Source organism: Cydia pomonella, chromosome 5 (assembly GCF_033807575.1).
Source record: "Cydia pomonella isolate Wapato2018A chromosome 5, ilCydPomo1, whole genome shotgun sequence".
In the NCBI taxonomy this organism is placed as follows: Eukaryota; Metazoa; Arthropoda; class Insecta; order Lepidoptera; family Tortricidae; genus Cydia; species Cydia pomonella.
In genome coordinates this window covers 10,105,187-10,121,793 of record NC_084707.1, presented here as the reverse complement: position 1 = coordinate 10,121,793, position 16,607 = coordinate 10,105,187, and the positions used below count along the sequence as shown (strand labels likewise).

The 16,607-nt window shown below is 36.7% G+C and overlaps 1 protein-coding gene across 8 annotated transcripts in view; it reads left to right on the top strand.

Moving 5' to 3' along the window:
* The window catches only part of LOC133518276 (muscleblind-like protein), a 166,125-nt gene that overhangs the window by 59,016 nt on the left and 90,502 nt on the right, over positions 1 to 16,607 (top strand). For 3 of the 8 annotated variants that reach the window (XM_061851941.1, XM_061851938.1, XM_061851939.1), the window contains exon 1: positions 7,679 to 7,912. The exons of 3 other annotated variants lie outside the window; for them this stretch is intronic. The gene's annotated coding sequence lies outside the window, so the exon portion shown is untranslated. Of the gene's footprint in view, positions 1 to 7,677; positions 7,913 to 16,607 lie in introns of those variants that run through there. 2 more of the 8 variants (XM_061851934.1, XM_061851942.1) reach the window with 2 other exon arrangements.

Sequence of the window (16,607 nt, the reverse complement as noted above, 5' to 3'; positions counted from 1 at the left end):
ATTTTTTCCGAAAAAGCATATAATAAAATACGTTTAATATATTCGTAAAATCATATTCCAGGATAAGTATTTGTCATTTTTGTTAAAGCTCATAGAAGACGAAACTCCAACAACTCCACAAACTAGAATATGGATTAATTTCCTACGTTAATTGAAGCAACTTACTGACTCCAGGCAAACCAAAATATGATCACCTGGGTATAAAAAAATGTTATGAGTCTTAGAGAACGAGGCCTGTTCTATGCGACACAAAATTTGGTTAGTTACAGGATATTTTAAGAGCTATAGGCACGCCGCAAGTGATGACAACATCAAATAATCGTTAGGCATTTTAAATTCCTAATAAGTTTCTCTAATTTATATGTAAAATTTAATTCAGTACTTACCTTTAAATCCATAGTTAATGTACAGTTAGAATTTATGGCTAGACTATGTATTCTCATTAAGTTATGGGTTTAATTTTGTTTTTAGATAGGTGTAAGGTTTGTTTATTGTAGTAACACTTTTGTTTTGCGTGTCGGCACGCCCGGCACGCATTGTGAGCAGGCGGCAGCACGACGGAACAGCTGTCCCGGTATCATTGCCCACTCATTAGACGTTAAAAAATCCTTTAAAAACTCACCGACTAATTAGTACTGTTGCTATGCTTATATCGCGTCTTTCATCCGAGAAAAAATTAAGTGGTTTAATCAGTGTGACGGAGCTTCATAACTTTATGGAGCGAAGCTCGCGAAGTAAAGCCAGGTTCAGCACGCTAGCGGCCAAATTAATGTTTAATATATATTCAGCGCGATGCTTTTGTTCACCCGCAATCGGTAGCACGGCTGTTATTATTAATAATTACTAACTATTAGATTACCGCTTCGCGGATAATATGAGACATAGTTTATTAGTTACACAAATACTGGCTGATTGATGATTGTTTAAAAGCGATTCATTAAGACTTGTATCTTTAACTTATTTGCTTCAGGCATCACCAGACTGTCTATTAGATACATTTTCGTGCATGGCGTTGTATGGCAGAAGATTTGACTCTAATGAAAACGCTAGGAGCCAGAATTAATTACATACTCCTACTCATTAATGTTTTAATGTAACTTTAACCTGGCTGAACTTGTAATTATTATAAATCAGTATCACAATAGCAGGCATTTTCTTCTAATATTTTACCAAAAATGTCCAAGGACATGTATGTTATTAAACTGGCTTTGTTTCGAACAATGCCGCGAGGCGGACAATAGTATTGCATTTTATTAAGATGATAGTTACCGCCCCAAAAAAAATGCCTATTTCGAGTCAAACGACAGCAAAAAGCGTATAAACGAGCTTTTAGATGTCACGCTTGGTGGAGCCGAGCGCAAAAACTAGCGCACCATACGTCGCTCGTGACTGCGCGCGAGCTTCTGCTATATTACCATCACTTACCTTGTGCAAGCGAACTTTCAACTAAACCAACCAGTGTACCCCATGTCAAAATACTTCTAACAACAATGCATGTTTGAAGGTCTTATTTATGCTAGCACTAGCCTGCCTAATTTTGGTATGCGGTGTGAGTGTGAATAACTGATTTAGCCTTGCCGGTACACTCGTGTTTTGAGTAAAACATTTAATTTAAGAATGCTGAAAATAAAAATTATGAATAATACCACAGGTCAAACGCCCCTTCATGCCATGCTAATCTTGTTATGATGTCATGTTATACGGAAATTCGTTGCCGCGTTGTGACTGATGATTTTCAAATAATTAGATCTGTCATGTACAGTCAGCGTCAAATAATTCGTAGCAGTCAAAGTGGCCAAATAGTTCGGTACACCATACTAAATATATGGTGTACCGAACTATTTGGCTACTTTGACTGCTACGAAGTATTTGACGCTGACTGTACATCCATAACTATTCAAGTGTGTAATCATTTCACAAAGAACCAATGATATTATTTTACAAACGACGCTTAGCAACATTATGATTCACGAAATCCTCTCTCTTCGTAGTTTTTTTACAAAAATATTAATATTATCAACTACATAGGCAGGCACACCATTTGACAAATACGCGACAAAAAAGTATGTCTTTTGTAAAAATAAATAAAATTGTTCACTTATATTTAGATTACTTGCAATACAATGCATGATATAACTAAAGCATGCATCGTTTGATATACTTTGTTACTTATGCTAGTCAATGAAACAAAAAAAAACAATTGCAAAGAGATTTCGTCGTGTGTATGTAATATGTTTAATATTTTATTATAAGTAAAACAGGAACAACAAACAAACGGTTTTCTGGAACATAAAACCGTAGCCAAATAACACTAGACCCTACTCAGTGTTGTGTGCTGGTGAGTAAGGTAGCCAGAGCTCAACGAAGGTTTGGAGTGTTAGGGTCGGCAACGCGCATGTAACACCTCTGGAGGCACAGGCGTTTATGGGCTACGGAGACTGCTTACCATCAGGGGGGCCGTATGCTTGTTTGCCACCGACATAGCATAAATAAAATAACTAGTTTTTAATTACACGGTGGATGGGACTAAGAGACGTATAAGAGAAGAGAGTTTTATCCAACACGATACGACATTCCCAAAGGTCAACGGGATATTAAACCTAGGTTCTTCTTCAGTAGTCAAAACCACATTAAATTACATCTAAATCTATTACTTCCGCACATCCAACTCGCTACATTTCCAAATTTGTAAACATATCTATAGTCATGTGTAGGTACGCCGTAATTTCTGTTTATTCTTATATCTATCGATCGGGCAGGCCTAAAGCAGGTTTAATGGAGTTACCGCAGGTCAGACTAGCTATATCGAGGTTTCTTTACTTTCTTCGTACTCGCTACGTAGGCTAATGGTATTTTAATGTAACACGTTACTCAATACATTATCATTAGGTAGGTTTTGATTTAAAAATCGCTATATATGGTTGTAAAACCAACGTATATTCTGAATATAATAAGTCCGACATTCAATATTAGTACAAAGGACATACTTGCTTGGTTTTCTTGTTTATACGTAATTTTGTACAGTCAGTTTCAGAGAGAGCTGCTGATTTCATGCAGGGGGGTCACCTCTATCCGACCACATTCATTTTATCGCTGAAAAGACTGTAGTTGCTGAAACTTCAAAAATTTTCTACTACTTACTTTTTACTGCTACTATGATGGTTACTATGCTAAAATGATGCCAACATATAATTCGTATCTAAATAAATTAATGGTAATTAAGGTAATAATAAATTTGTATTTAACTCCCTTGATAAGAATACTTTCAGTAAACATGCTTATCAAGTAGGTAGACTGGTGCATATAGTGTCTAGTTCTAGTTTTAATATAAAAGCTAACGCCTAAAGAACGTTAGGGTTATGGTATTTAATCTCGGAAAGGCATTTCGTTTATTGCTAAAATTTTAATGATGCGTGGTGCAACTCGTGCTCGACGAAACATTCCTTTTAATATGATACTTAATTATGATGATAATATGCATTATATAATTAGAATTTATGAACATAATTAGTAATTTACGGCTATCAGGGTAAATATTCTATTTAAAATATTTATTAATTTACCTATTGAAAAAATATCTCGCCAACTATAGACGCTACAAATCTGAGCAATATAAATAAAAGAAAATGCCCCATATTTATTTATGATAACATTTTCCAGAGTTTAGTTTTAATAAAGATGAACTCTTATACCTAGTTCAAGAGATAGGCACTCTTCTTTATCGTATCTGCAGATTCTGTAACATTGTTACTATAGATGAGTGAATTGCAAAGAAATGTACGTAGTGAAGAACCTGTAATTAGCAAACCTGGGATAACTCGGAGCACTTATACTAAAGTGACGTAGCAAAATATATTATCGACAATTAAATATATCGATGTTACTGTCAACATCTAAATGTTCTACAAAATAAATATATTTATACAAAATCTCTTTGTATACTGCTTCTGAAATTCTAAAAAGGTGTGTTTTGGAAGAATTTATTTTATTTTTAAACCAGGTCAGTATTTCCACATTGACACTAAATGTTCTAATCATTTTATATCGTTATTTATTATTTGTTAAACATTACTCCATCATCATTTATTGCTAAAAGTACATAAAAAGTGAAATTTACCTTAAGTCATAAAAATACCAGTACACACTACACTACATTCCACATAAGCAATAAGGTCGTGTATACATATTTTTGGCACTTTGTCCGTATCGATATTTAATACCTTGACTGTACATAAACCATTTCGATACAAACCTTATTTATTTTGTAAAATATGCCTGGAAGGAGTTTTTTATCAAAACTTTTTCGAGATTTTTCAATGAGCACATTTAATATATATCGACATCTTTTTTATGGATATCAAATCTCTAGAATGTGTCCCGAGTTATAACAGGTTTGGTAATTAGTCTTAATTTAATTGATTCCATTGTGTTACGAAAATTAAACATGTAAATGGTATTGTATTGTATTCATTGTATTTAATTCTTACACACACTTCATGCGTGTAACTTAAATAAAAACTGCTTAATTGTCGTATCACAATGGAGTCCATTAACTTAAGACTTACAGCTCCTTAACTATGTATAATTTGTTTGCAATAGTTAACTGATCAGTAATATTATATCGGTTACGAAAATTAACCATGTAAATGGTACCTATTGTATTCGATGTACATAATTCTTAAACACATGTATATACACCGTGTTTTTTTTATTTCCGTTAATTTCAAGGGTGCATTCCTAAGCTTAAATTAAGTAACTTTCTCTAAGACGCCGGTATTCTAATTAACTCCATTTCGGAGATAATCAATAATTTATTTTTATCTTATAAGGCCCCTACGAGCGTGTATCTTTGCCTTAGAGTCTGTTTACATATTGATTAGTGTTTAGTACGAGTTAATACATTTGCTACTAAACGTAAGTACTATCTCGGACGGTCGATGTTTGAAATGTCATTGATATGTCATAGTTTTCAATTGTTTGGTCGAGTTAAATGTAATGCCCGTGTTACAACAACGCTATATGCAACATTTAATTAAAATCAAAACAAAAAACAAAAAATTTTTTTTACAAAATTACCTCTGCCATTTAGTTTCCTTAAACGAACTTACTCATGCCTCGAAGTTAACGGAATTCAATAAAAACACGGTGTATAACATACGCCAACACACTTTTATGCTTGTAACTTAAAAGAAACTGCTTAATTGTCGTAACACAATAGAGTCAAGTACTTAAGATTTATTGCAGCTCCTTAACTACGAGGGCTAATCCAAAAGTTGTTAGTTGCTCCGGCTCTACTTATGCGATAAAAAAATATTTATATTGGATATTTCAATGCTAATTATGGCCATTTTTTTTATTAATGCAAATAGTTTTTTTATTATATATTTATAACTGAAAGCTGATTTGTATGGAATTACGAATTGGTTAGAAAAAACGGCAATTTTGGGCACAATTAAATTAATTTCGTACTGAAATCTTTGAAAATCGAACTTAAATTTACCCGGGACTAATTATTATCTTCCTTCTGCTGTTTCCAATGTATAAATCAATGAATAATGTTATATGTAAGTATTGATATTTTTTCGAACCCTTTGTTTGGCATAATTATTGAAAGTCATAATGTAATGATTGTCATATTATCATAAGTTGTAACTCTGAAACCGTTCACTTTTCAGGAATTTCCTTAAGTTATACTATAGATAGGTTAGGTTAGGTTTGTTCTATGGCAATCCTGAAAAATTACGCGTTTCTGAGAAAAACCAATTTGACTTAAATCTTTATGGGAAACAATAGAGTCCCATATTATTATTTTTAATATCAGGAATTTTTACTTTTAATGAAAGGACTCATTGTTGACACCTATTAAATCATAATAATATTTACTCAATCGAAACGATTTATACGTAAAAAAACGGCCAAGATTCGTCATTAGTAGCACCTAAAAAGCTTACGTTTTTTTTTACAAAAACTGTCTATAAAATGACTGCACATATGGAGTCTCAATTACTGATTTTCATGACTGATGGTTAGGCTTCGACGCCTCCAAGTAAAAATAAAGTAAAAACAAAAAAAAGCGTTTTTTAAAAACGTATTTACACCACTTTAATAAGTACTGATCCCTCACAATAGTATAAGTAAATAAAATTTTAATCGCATGAGTAGAGCCGGAGCAACTAACAACTTTTGGATTAGCCCTCGTATGTACAATTTATTTGCAATAGTTAACTGATCAGTCATATTATATCGAGATAAGATCTTTTAGTGTGTGTGTGGGTTGCTATTAATAGCTGCTGCAATTACGAAATTAGTGTATTCATTAATTTAATTGGCATCTACGTTGTTTGACATCAGTCGGTTATATTATATATGTTTACCTTTATTAGTTTATACCCAATGGATGGTTGTACCTGTTGTGCGAAGAGGGCCCTATACAGACGTCGTCGAAGGACCACTAGAGTTTTATTATTTTTAGCTCTAAATTCGGATCAAAAACTTTACACAATCCTATCTCGCAATTTGGAATAAATGTAATATGTAACACCAATTATATTTATCAAGTGGGATATGGTGTGCAATTGCAAAGTGGTTCACGTAGCGTGTCCTCGGACGGGTCACGCGCCGACCGCAAACCCGTTTCGCGGCGCGGGCGCACTTTCGCCGCTCTCCGTCTGCACAGCACTCGACGCGTAAGCAGTACCGAAACTGGTATTGATCGAATGTGTCATGTTGAGTCTGAAATAACTTTAAAATGAAAATCGATTAGGTATAAATAGAAGATTAAAAAGAGCATAATTTAGAATGTGCAATGTGCACTATATTTTACCTACATAGTTTTTTTTTTTTTCAAATTAACCCTCTACTATAAACCTATTTTTTTTTATGTTAAATTAGATGAATTCCGTAACCTGGTTGTATTGCATACCTCTGCAGTTATGTATAAATCAAAGTGTAAATAATTATAGCTTGCCAAATGGAAAATTGTATTAATATTACTTCAATATTATTTAAGTACTATAGCCAGAGAGCTCAGTTCTTTGGATCTGATTAATAGAGCAAGGAAAACGAGTGTATTCTTAATAACAAATGGCACAATTGTTTATTTTTCAATCAGAAAATATGTGACCTATTCTTGGTTATTATACTTTTTCTGCTACTTATACTGTTACTGTCTGCTCCGGCGCCGCTAGCGCGCACTCGCTCGCACTCTCGCACCCCCCGCACGCTCCGACCATGCCCACTCTCTCGCACTCGGCTTATCTACTCGGCAACACCGAAATTGCATTCAAGTTAATCTTCATTGTTCTCTGATGAAAATAAATTTGCGGTTAGCTGAAGTTACTGAAGTTTCCATTACTATTTAAACTATGTTTCAAAAGTTGGAATTAAATAATAATACCTAAAGACATTCAAGTAACACCATGAACAAAAACTTTTCACCTTGTAACTAAGTAATCCTTGCAATACATTGACTGGCTAAAGCTTGCCGGCACAATCGACGGGGCGGGCGGAAGTGTGGCAGTGGCGAAAAGCTCGCAACTGCATGAGGAGAAAGGAAGCGGCGCAGTGTGATAAGGCGGCCGGCAGTCGAGGTGAAGGGGCGCGAAGTGCGGGGTGAGGAAGGGTGCGGGGCGTGAAGCAGGGGCGAGGGGTGCGCGCGCAGCGGCAGCCCCCTCGCCTCGCCACTCGCCTCCCGTCAGTCGCCCGCCGACTCCGCTTGCGCTTGTGTGACTCGACGCCGCTCTGTGCACCGCACTCGTGCTCCAAACACGACGCGTGCCGCCCCGCTGTGGCCGCGAACCGCGACCTCTACGCTACCGGCGAAACGTTTCTCCTAACTTTCGTGCAATTTGCTATGTTTTAACAACTTTTGGACATACACACTCCCCTACCCAGCTTGTTTACCCCTCATCATGTAAGTGTTACTACGCTCATACTTTTAAATGCGACAGGATATCGTCGAATTCGGAACTCGCGTCCAAGTGTGCATCGTGAAAGTTTGTGAATAAAGCTAGTGCATATTTTTCGTGTTTTCTCGTATTTTCTCATTATTGTGTTTTTATCTGTGAAATAAGTGAGTAAAACGGCGGTTACTTCCGAAATTCGACGGTAAATTTTCCAACTGCCGAAGCGAGATGCATTTGAGTGAGCAACATTGGTGCTACTGCTGCCCCTCACTTCGGCTCGGATGTCGCTATTCGCCGCATGCTAGCTTTCGCCTTGGTCGAATGGTCAGACCCGTCGCGAAAAGCGGGCAGACAAACTGCTTCCGTCAATATTGGCCATAATGTAAAAGTTGCGCAAACTCGGCAAACTGGAACTCTTCCGTAATCCTCTCGTCAAAACTTCTCTTCCTCCTTCGAATAGGGCTCCAGCCAACTCCTTATTACTGCTTGATCTCGGTTGTTTGGCGTTCGTTTGTTACCTTCACCATTTCACAATTATTGGTATTATTGCATTGATGCTATTCTTGGAGAAAACAAATACCAATAACTTTATAATATTCATAAATTAAATTCTAATTACTTAGGTAAATATTCATTATCCTTTGTAAATAATTGTCTAAGCCCTATAGACCCTTAGTCACAAGTTTTCGCACGAAGCGACAAACTTACATATTTCAACAATCGCAACGAAAGGCATTTCAATTCATTTGTAGAGTTAGCATAGCATGGACTATGCAAGTGTTATTTATTTAATACGTCATTATTTCATAGAAGTTTGACTTTTAAAAATACACTTGCTCAGTGTGGGCTATCAAAATCACTGCAGATTTATCTTGGCCTAACTCTCTAGAAACATTTAGTTTTCATGAGCTTATTTCTATTATTTACATAAACTTGTTAAATTTTGTTGATAGCGTCACGTTTGCAAATAGAGGTACCTATGTCATGTTTTGGATTTGTTTGACTCATCGTGTATAAAAGCCTGGAGATTGCTTCACCGACAAGAGCGCAGCTCTTAAATTTATGATGATGATGTACAAATATATCCCAAGGAATGATAGTTGTAATTTCCTAGATATAGGTACATAAGTTCATAAGTCAGGTTAGTAGAATAGGTTGATAGGTTTATTCGTCATTCATAATCGAAGATGTACTTTTAAAAATTATAAGTTGTCGCTGCAGTTCTTATTAATCATTTACAAACACTCCATGACGTCATCTACACCGAAGAATCACGCGGATATTACCTATTTAAAAATGTTGTCATTAGTAAACACCACGGAGTAAAATATAAAATTCCAATGTTTAAAAATGCTGAATAGGTTCAGTCGGCAAAGGACAACAAAGGTTTGTTTTGTTACGTTTTATCGACGAGGGTAACAGCTGGCTTCGCTACCTGCTCTGCTCACAACAAACGAAAACTGCCTGTCAATAGAAACCCTGCTTTTGATATTATTATTTTTTGTTTCTACTAATTTCGAAGTAGCCGATCTCCGGACAGTCCGGGCGTCAATAAACTATATTTGGGAATGAACGCCTACTGTACATACTATGTACAACTTTCAATTGAGCTTGACATTATTATTCCTTTCTTTAAAATATGTTATGGTCATCTGACTATCAGCAAAGAAAGTTTACCTCACCTTAGATAAGATAACTAGCAGCTAAATTACAAACCGTATAATCTAACAAAACCAAAATGGCCGACTTGATAAGCCCGTCGCTATCGGAATTAATTATCTTATCTTGGTGAAAATTAAACGGATGTGACACACAGCCCAAGTTCCAGATTGTGTGGCCAAATTAATCATTGATAAGGCGCTTCAGACTTAATGTAAGACTTACGAGATTAAGGAAACTTTTTAAAGCTTTCTGCCCAAATAAATAAACCAAATGGAATCTCTGCACTAATTTGTAGAGATGACCTAGTAATGAGCAGAGACCTGGTGCTAGAGTTGAGAGAAGCTCAAAAAAATATAAAACACATTTAAAGTAATTCTTACCCATCAACTTATTTACTACCTTTAGTGTTCTATGCGTTTTATGCCCCGTTCACGTGTATTCCAGTAGCATTCCAGTCTAGTGATCGAATCCAGCACTGAACTGGATCGAATTGTTTACATTAATTCCAGTCATTTTCATCAACCAGTAAATTTATGGAGACTTACCAAAAAACAATACGTTTTGACTATTATCACACACGTTGAATCCAGCACTGAATTGACGATCTACATTATTCTAGTGGCGCTGGATTGGGTGAGCTGTAATCAAAATTGGACACCGAACAGATGTTAACCAGACATTGGTCAGTAAAAATAAACTGATTAGGTATGTATAAATTATTAAAAACCTCCACTTTCATGCACCTTGAACGTTAAGAAACCATTTCTTTGATACTTGCATAGCGCTATATTTTTAAACATCCCACGAAAATTTCACATTGAAGTACCTCCTGTTACTCGTACAATTGCACTCTACAACTCATAAATCATTTCGCTGCTCGCTGAGGATAAAGTAGGCGGTTCTTTGTCATTTTTAAACTACTTTAACGATTACGTAGGTCAGCCTATTGGCATGGATGAAGTTAGTCAAAAAATATGCCTGCTTATTGATGAGTAAAGTTCACTCAAACTAGGAAGTAACCGTCGTTTTTATTTACCTCGTCATTTGATAACGTTACATATGCAATAATTGGGATATATCCGTACAGCTTTAATTATCCCAATTTTATAGCAAATTTTCTATCCATATTGACCGTATTTGCTAAACTAGTAAATACAGTCATCATCAACAGTAGCGTATGAAACAATGCACCAAAAGTTACTGCCACCCTAAAATAATTTTGTAAATATGAATTTATCTCTACTAGTATAGTCTGTCAGATTTCTAAGATCAAAATCGCCATACATTTATTACATTTCTTGTGTTCAAAAGTATTTGTCACCACCTAATAATTCAATTGCACTTTTTTTAAGGTATTAGAGAATAATAGCTTCTTTTGATGCGTAATCTGATCCACTACTTTTGATGGTAAATCTGACTGCACTACATATTTAAAATCAAACCGGCACTATATTTTCATTGCTCTCGCACTGATTCCTAACTTGCTTTAATTCCTAAATATATTAACACTGTATACACAATTTATCGCCACTCGTTTCGAATTTCCTATTTTTCGCACTTGCATCATAATGTACTATTACAAACTATCGCAAAAAAACACTGTCATATAAAACCCCTTCAGACTTATTTGATGATGATTATTAATTACTACATAAATGCTTTTTTGGTAGGGCCACTACTCCTCTAAAAAGCTCAGCTGCAGAATAGGGGACCGCCAAATTTACTTATATTGCACTCCACAACTCACAAGCCAACATTGTGTAAGCGGAAATTTGCACAGTGCTCTTAAAATTGCCAACATTTCGCACCAGTGCCGCATTTTAGAGTTGTATTTTTGTGTTTTGTTGATGCGATCAGTTTAATGCCGGCGTGCCAGGAGCGGGCCTCAGGCAGGCGCTCCACGTTCGATAAGGCGTGCACATTAACGGCCGCGCTGCAGCGATAGCGTCCGAATCGTGTAATTTGCGCCTCGTAAATTTAACCCGTCGCAAATTTTTCGCTTCTCTCGCTAATTACCAGTCTACCGGCGTCCTCCGGGACTGCTAAATGTGCCTCGCGCACGTCCCAAATGTTGCACCGGTGCTGTACATAGTCGCGATCCACTGTTTTGCTCTATTCGTTAAACAATGGCCTTTGTTTTCACTACGGTGCTAACATACGTGCAGCTACCATCTAGACATGGTAGCGCATATAATATTTGCACTAATAATAACTTAACACGAGTTAATTAAAATTCCAAGTTATTAAACGAGGAAAACCTTGAGATAATAGTCTTATTAGCACTTGTTTCCTCCAAATTCAGACTCAAAACGCATGGCCAGTGAATCTAGAGCCATGCGAGGAATAACAAACGGTGACATCACTCGAGTCTGCCGAATGCCGCACGCAAAATGTAACATCTGCCATATGAATTCAACTTTCAACTGTGTTATAATGCTTTATAACTCAAAATTCTCTGTATACATCTGTGTTATGTCCCTGAACGCCATTACAAGTGTGGCGCGAATCGACATGTTTAAATTTGATTTTCCGTGAAGACAATGTTGCACCTTAACTTGTATGCTCACTCGTCATTCTTTTGTTTTGATTAGGATCGGAAATAAAGTAAACTTTGCTTAGTAACTTCTAACAGATGTCCAATGTATAATTAAGTACATTTATGTTGTCGTAGTACTATTTACAATTGCCATTATTTCGGCTTATGCCTACATATTCGAAGAAACTATGATGGTATGTCAGTTTGTGCGAATGCACCTGTATTTAATTTTTTGTTCTAAATAATTAAACATAGTAAGTATTTGAGGGTATTTTAATTAAAGTTACGCTTGAAAAAATCTGATGACACACTCACTATAAACTGTTTGATGCAGTCAGTTTATGGTTAAATTTTTTGCCATCTCATTCTGACTCGCTGCGATGGTATTTTTCTTAACAGCTTGAATGATAGTTTGAGGTTTAAATACTAAACTAAAAATCACGCTTAACCGATTTGCAAGACCGGAGAGATCCCATAAGTGCTCTTCGAACACAATTTTGTACTGAGTACTAAACATACAACTATGATGACAGATTTTGACGTACATACATAGTACATACTCGTATATATGAACTTCGACGTAAGTGAATACAATAAATAAATTCACAGAAAGTATTATATTTAATAAGGTTAACTCAAAACTCGAGTAAGTTTTTTTGCTTTGGTATTTTGGTATTTGCTTTAGCTATATATTTGCACAATATACAATAGTTTGCTTTCACAAGTCAAACTTTTTTCAACAACGCGCGGTTTTAGCCAGCCAGAACACGCGGCCTTCATGTACATAAATTAATCCAATTTTTTCTATGACTTTTCAAATAGGAAAATATACAATGATTGGCTATGGCTATGATCAGCCAAACTTTATAAACTATTTAATTGGTATTACATAAAAAGGTCTTCCGCAGCCGCACGATCAATTTAAATTGTTATTGTAATCGTCGCTGGCGTGTTGTTGTAGTTGATGAAGCATATCGCTGCGGCGGCGGTTTTTGCGCTTGCACGTCTGCGCTTGTGCTGCAGACCGAGACACCGCTCAAGGTCGCTTCATGCTCATTTCGGACTTGACGGTCTTACCATTCTACTTTACTCGACATTGCTGCTAGGTTTTTAAACTTTTTGTCATACCTTCTCGCCGCTCACTGCTTCACTTGATTACCACCATCACCGAGATAAACTGCACAACAACGACGCAATTTATATAATCTTTTATACATTTTACTGATACGACGTCATATAAAATTAAAAAATCTAGCAGAATAAGAAATAAGGTTATATAAATATAATATCTAAAGATATTACATAATATTTGTCAAGGTTTTAGACACCTATCTCAAACCATATATTTAAAACGCAAAAGAAAATACATGTTACAAAAGGCGGACGCTATAAAGCTTCTCTACCAGTCAATCGTCAGGCAAACGACAAGAACAAGAGGTGCAGCATATAAATAAGTGGATAAAACCAAAATAGTAAACAAGCACAAACATATACGTATGAAATTGGATGAAAGTTACAAATGAGAAATGCAAGAGTTTTTAGTTCTGCCGGCAAAGTATTCAAGTAATGATTTTCCTGTATAAACACGGTGACGTGGAGACTATCCCAGAGGCGAGCTTCTTGAATCGATAAAAAATTGAACATGAAGCCCGTCGGTGAGATTGAACAGATAAAAGACGATGGGATTTCAAAAATGACATTTTTTCGGAATGTTCCTGTTACATACCAGCTAAAACAACATTACCGATGCATAGATCGAGTGAGATATTAGTTTTAGTAAGTCTTCTACTCTCCTTCTCTCTTAAAGTTGGATCTTTTTACAAATCTGTCATCACAGTTATATTAATTTATTTCTAACAATAAAATAAACTTATTCTTGTTCAAAAATATTTCAGTTAATAATTAATAAAAGGAACAGGAAAGTAAATGAGTCCCTGGCCTTATCTTTGGAGGTTGTCGAAATAGCAAAGGTTCGTTTCTAACGGCATGTACACGTGTGCGGCCTTACCCTCGTTTGCTGTATTGTCTGTCGTAAAGTGTTCCGATATTATAACAAAGCGTTCGATTGCGCAGACATTCACTTTTTGTCATTGTCAATTTTAGCAGCCGACTATAATAATTTGTTAATCTTGATTTCATTATATTATTTCCGTAATACATATTAATTTGTGGTATTTTCTTATTATAGCTCTAGGAAACTGGTGTCAAGAAATGAAATGTCTTGTAAAGTTCAGCCGCTAGTAAACTTAAGCGAAAAGTGCGGTTATATGGCGTGACTATTTTATTAAACTTTTTTGAAATACATGTTACAAAATACAAACATAAAACGTTGTCGCCGGTGACGGATGTTGTTTCATCTCGGTTAGCTCATTGCATTCGTTTTTGTCTTGATAGCTCAGTGGTAAGAGCGCCCTCCGATTCGGTGGGAGGCCCAGGTTCGAGTCCCGGTCAAGACCTGGAATGCAGACGAGCGGCCTGTTCATCGGCATTTTCGCTATTGTATTATTGATGATGATGATGAATTGTCTGTACCAGTTCCGCACCTTTCTTCAGATGGTTTTCTTTCACTATTTTCTAGTAATAAATTTCTCGAGAGTAACGTGATCGAATCGGCGATCTAACAAAGACCCCTGCCGACTGTTTTTTCTCCCCCCGCGCCCCACCTCCGCCCAACCGCTCTCACGAGATTCTTATTTAGATTCGCTTCCGTCTGATTGCTCTTGGTAATCTTTTCACTGGGTTATTGAATGTCTTCCCCGTGCGCGTCGAACACCGAAAGAACCTCCCAGTCGTCGGCGCCGCCGTGAACGGAATCGGACACCGATTTCCTTTGAAACCACCATTCTCAATTTCTTGTTTAATGCTCGAAATAAAACGATATCGAAACGGACCCATTCGGATATTGCTTTATTTTGAGCTTTAAACAAGCAAAATCAAACGCATTCTGCTGGCGAAAAATGCGAAGATATGCGCATGTACATCGTCGTCGTGTCGATTTGGCGGAACTCACAGATTGACAACTAAGCAATAACAGTAGTGATATTCAAAACATAACATTAATACCTACATCGAAAACGATTATAATATAAGTCACGGAAAATATTTTTTTCGTTTTTGCAACCGTGATAACGATATCTAAAATCTTCAAAAAGACATCTGTAATACTTATTCCCTGAATTTAGTCTCAACTATCTTTAGGATTCATTTGTACGGCCTTCACTACAGGCTGGTGGATTATTCCAGTGAAAAGTCCTTTGGATTGACCTCTGCTCCAGCAACCGTGGACCCGTTGTTTGGGCCAGTACGAGGGCTGCATTTTAAGTTCTGTCGTTTGGTAAAACTAAAGACTGTATAAGTGTTAATTAGTATATATTGTTTTTCAAAGTAATCACCGTGATACATAATACACTTTTTCATTCGATCGAACCAGTTTTCGCCGCCTAGTACCGAACGCCTGAAGAAGCGGTTGTCTTCAGGTGTTCGGTACCGTTGACCACGAAGTGGTTGCTTGATTTTTGGAAAAGTGAAGTAGTCATTGGGGCTTAAGTCTGGACTGTACGGCGGGTTTTCCAGATATTCGACGTTTTGCTCTTTTAAAAACTCAATTGTCTGCCTAGCGGTGTGCGAGCTCGCATTATCGTGGTGCAGTACTATACGACGTCTGGGGTTGTTTTTTCGGAACTCGCTGATAACTTCTGGTAAAGAAACAGGTATACCAGTCAGCATTGACCGTTTTACGAACCTCTAGCACGGTGGTGGCAACGTAGCCACTTTTCGCTACAAACGTGGCGACCATTTCTTTCGAAGTACTCCGTGAGCGTATTACTTTGGTCGGTTTTGGCTCATCTTGGAACAGCCATACAGTCTACTGCTGTTTAGAATCCGGATCGTAAGCATATAGCCAAGACTCGTCACCACTGATAATGTCGTAAACGTGTTTAGAGTTTCCTCGGTTGAATTTTCGTAGAGTTTTGCGACACCATCTAACGCGAGCCGTTTTTGGTCTTCACTGAGTAAATGGGGTATCCAGCGTGAGATCAATTTTTTTTACGCCTAAGTGGTCATGCAAAATATTTTGAACACTGGTCCCTGAAATGCCCAATGAAACGTCTATCTCACGGTCACGGCATGGCGATCTTCGACGATCAGTTGCCGTTCAGCATCAATGTTCTCCTGAGTCACGGCTGTTTTTGGTCGACCTTCACGATGCCAATCATTAAAACTAGAGCAACCACGCTGAAATTCTAAACACCAACGTTCCACAGTGCGGAGACATGGTGCTTCATTATTAAAAACTCTTCAAAGCACTGAAGACGCGTTAAACATCTTTTGAAGTTGTAAAAAATTGAATGATACTAGTTTTTTTTTTATAAAATCGCGGGAGGTTTGCAAACGACAGAACTTAAAAGGCAGCCCTCGTATTCAGAATTTAAGAGTAAGGTGTGATTGTGCTTGGTTGATTTGATGTGTGCAGCAACGGTGCATGCGCTACATATCAAGACCAT